General features: G+C 38.2%; 1 pseudogene; it reads left to right on the top strand.

Annotated features, from left to right (window-relative positions):
* The first annotated feature begins 1,649 nt into the window (after nt 1–1,649).
* On the top strand, nt 1,650–3,419 carry LOC138175604 (heat shock cognate 71 kDa protein pseudogene; annotated as a pseudogene).
* Nucleotides 3,420–4,027: the final 608 nt, after the last annotated feature.

The raw sequence follows: 4,027 nt of genomic DNA on the forward strand, positions 1-4,027 counted from the left end.
GAGGAGCTGGACTCCCCTCATAACCTTTCTATGTTTTTATTCATGTGACCAGGAAACTAAATCAATAATCTGAGCCAATTTAATCTCAGGAACAGTTTCAGTACCTCTGAAGACAAGATTAATCAAACCTGCAAGGAAGGTTCTAAGAAGCAAAAGGATTGTACATCTGTCTCAGCTTTGTACAGCATTTACAAAGTACATTTACAAAAAACATTTACAAAAATACAAATACATTTACAAAATCTGACCATGGCATAAAAAACAAATAACTCAAAAATAACTGTTAGAAAGAAGAAATCGTAAATATCCTTTACCAACTATATTATGTACTTATACTAAACTCTGGCTCTCCTTAACCAAATTCTCACTCACACTGAGTGGGAGTAGGTCCTTGAGCAAACCTACATCTCCCCTTTAGGGTTTTAAGGGTACCTTGAAGGGACAGGGTGATTCTTCTGTAATGCTATCACATAAGCCCATGATTCCATTTTTCTCTCCACAATATTCATTGCCAGTATCATTTAACTAATTAACCTCTATTATCTTTTTCAAATATATATTTACTGAGAAGAAATAGCAACAACAAAAATAAAAATATTTTCTTCATCATCTGAAGTCATACTTTTCCCTATATCATGTCAGTTCCTGGAAAGAATATATTTATATCATTTCTTTCTCATCTCTATCCCTTTCCCTATCTTTATCTCACTATCTATCTAAGATTGTTCTTGAGGTTCTTGAAAAGGAAGCAGTGATCACAGAGAGCCAAGATTACTTGATGAAGAACAAATCATATTTGACTAACCTTATTTCCTTTTTTGACAGAATTATTAAACTGGCAGATTGAGGGAATGCTGAAGATACAATTAATCTATATTTTTTAGCATATCATTTGATATATTATCTCATTAATGTAAGGTTCTGTCCCCCTAATGTATGAGCAGTTTGACTGCAGAATAGAGCAGAAAAGAAAAGAACTTTTATTTAATAAACACTGCTAAAATGAAAGTTTGGAGAAATACAGTTTTCAGAGGAAGGATGTTAAGAAAATTAGTTTGAGGACTGAGAAATGATCAATGCTGCAGGCATTGTGGTCCCTTAGCTCAATTCATACAACCCTTTTTAAGGTTTAAGGGATTAAAACTTATAAAATAGTAAATAGATGTTTGGAGACTAGGGGATGATTAAATAAAGTTCTTTTAGTAATTATAACTAACAGAAAAGGGGACTTGGTGACTTTTTTGCTTTTAAGGCAAAGGGGGTTACTGAGTACAAGCTCTGATTTGATCCACTGAAGGTAGTGTCAAAAGAGTGAAGATTGAAGAAGGAGAAAAAAACTTAGAATGGGCTGGGAAAAACCAGGTCTGACTGAACTGTATGAAGAAATCAACAGGAGGGGTCTATTTAGTACAGCAGCAACACTTCTTCCTCCACAGCAGTCAGTTATAACCTCTGACCTCCTAGTAACCATGTTGAAGGGATTCAAAGTTGGCATTGCTCTTTATCCCACTTACTCCGGTGTGGGAGTCTTCTAACATGGGAAAGTGGAGACCATTGCTAATAACCAAGGAAACAAGTCCACCCCAAGCTATGTCACCTTCACTGACACAGAATCCTTAATTGGTGATGCTGCAAAGAATCAAGTTGCAATGAACCCCACCAACACAATTTTTGATGCCCAACATCTGATTGGTTACAGATTTGATGATGTAGTTGTACAGTCTGACGTGAAGCATTGGTCTTTCATGGTGGTAAATGATGCAGGCAGGTCTAAGGTCCAAGTGGGAGTACAAAGGGGAGAACAAAAGTTTCTATCCAGTAGAAGCATCTTGTATAGTTTTGAACAAGATGAAAGAAAGTGTCAGCTTATCTTGGGAAGACCATCACAAATGCTGTCATCACAATATCAGTGTATTTCAGCAATTCCCAACATCAGGTCAAGAAAGATGCTGGAACCCCCACTGGGTTCAATGTGCTCCAAAGCAGCAATGAGCCAATTGTTGATGCTATTCTTTATGGCTTAGACAAACAGGTTGGGGCCAAGAGAAATCTTTGACCTTGGAGGTTGTACTTTTAATATCTCCATTCTTACCATTAAAGATGGGCATCTTTGAGTTCAAGTCTGCATCTGGGGATACACACTTGGGTAGGGAGGGCATTGACAATTGTATGGTCAAACATTTCATTGCTCAATTCAAGAAAAAGCACAAGGAAAACATCAATGAGAACAAAAAGACTGTTTGCTGTCTGTATACCATCTGTAAATATGCAAAGTGCACCCTCTTTTCTAGTACCCAGGCCAGTATTAAAGTTGACTCCATCTATGAAGGTATTGACTTCTATACCTTTATCATCTGGGTCCATTTTGAAGAGTTGAATGCTGATCTCTTCCATGGCTCACTGGACCCTGTGAAATAGTCCTTAAGATATTCCAGGCTAGATAAATCACAGATTCATGACATTATTCTGGTGGGTGGTTCCACTTGGATCCCCCAAATCCAGAAGCTTCTGCATGACTTATTCAATGGCAAGGAACTCCACAAGAGTATCAATCCTGATGAGGTTGTTGCCTATAATGCATCTGTTCAGGCTGCCATTTTATCTGGAGATAAATCTGAGAAAGTGCAGGACTTGCTGCTGTCAAATGTCATTCCTCTTTTTTCTTGGAATTGAAACTCCTGGTGGTGTTATGACAGTTCTGATCAAACATAATACCACCCCACCCCACCCCCAACCCCCACCACCAAGCAGACACAGACCTTTATCGCCTATTTGGACAATCAGCCTGGTGTACTTATTCAGTTTTATGAAGGTGAGAGAGCAATGACAAGGGATAACAACCTGCTTGGCAGATTTGAGCTCACAGGGATTGCCCCAGCACCCAGGGGTGTTCCTCAGATTGAAGTAACATTTGACATTGATGCAAATGGCATCCTCAATGTTTCTTCTGTGAATAATAGCACAGACAAGGAGAACAAGATCACCATCACCAATGAAAAAGGACTTCTGAGCAAAGAAGTCATTGAGCATATGGTCCAGGAGGCTGTGAAATATAAGGCTGAGGATGAGAAGCAGAGAGACAAGGTGTCTTCCAAGAATTCTCTTGAATCTTATGCCTTCAGCATGAAGGCTGCCATAGAGGATGAAAAACTGCAAGGCAAAATTGGTGATGAAGACAAACATAAGATTCTTGACAAATGTAATGAAATAACCAATTGGCTGGATAAGAATCAGACTGCCGAGAAGGAAGAATTTGAGCATCAGCAGAAAAAATTGGAGAAGGTCCACAGCTCAACCATTATTAAGCTGTACCAGAGTGCTGAGGGAATGTTCAGGAAGCATGACTGCTGGTTTCCCAGGGGTTAGGAGCAGCCCCATCTAGAGGAACTTCTGGAATCACCATTGAAGAGGTTGATTAAACTCACCAGAGAAAGAACATTCTACATAGTTTTCCAAAAACTGAAAGACTCAAATCTGTAACCAAGGCAGTAACAGTTTAAAATGAACATTTAAACTACTGTGTAAATCTAGGCATTCTGAACACTGAATCTGTGTAGAGGAAGAAAAGTGAACAATACTGTACTTTATCCATACTGTAAACAAGTGGAAATGCAATTCCTGTCCTGGAGAATAAAATCTATTTAAAACTGGAAGCATAAAAAAAAGGAAAGAAAAGAAACCATCAGGAAGAGAATAAACTGACACAAAGAATTAAGCAATTTAGTTCCTTCTAGATGAAGGCTGAAGATCATTGGAAAACAGGGGAATTTCTATTGATCTTTGCTGCTTTTTCTGTTTTGAAAGGGAAATGCAGAAAAGGGAAATACAGACAATAGCTGATTTGCTGTCAGGTTACTTACTTGATAGCTGATTAGAGGATACAGAATACTAGAGACTGAAGAGTTGGCTGGGTTTGTCTACATTGCCCAGAAGGAAGCATCTTGATAAACTTTAAAGTTCTTTCGCATTAAAGGAACTGCTAGCCAATATAATAATGTAACACTTTTCAGTGTACTTGAATGATTGT

This window comes from Petaurus breviceps, unplaced genomic scaffold, assembly GCF_028583685.1.
Source record: "Petaurus breviceps papuanus isolate PSGF00001 unplaced genomic scaffold, PetGlider_PUasm1.0 78, whole genome shotgun sequence".
Classification (NCBI taxonomy): Eukaryota; Metazoa; Chordata; class Mammalia; order Diprotodontia; family Petauridae; genus Petaurus; species Petaurus breviceps.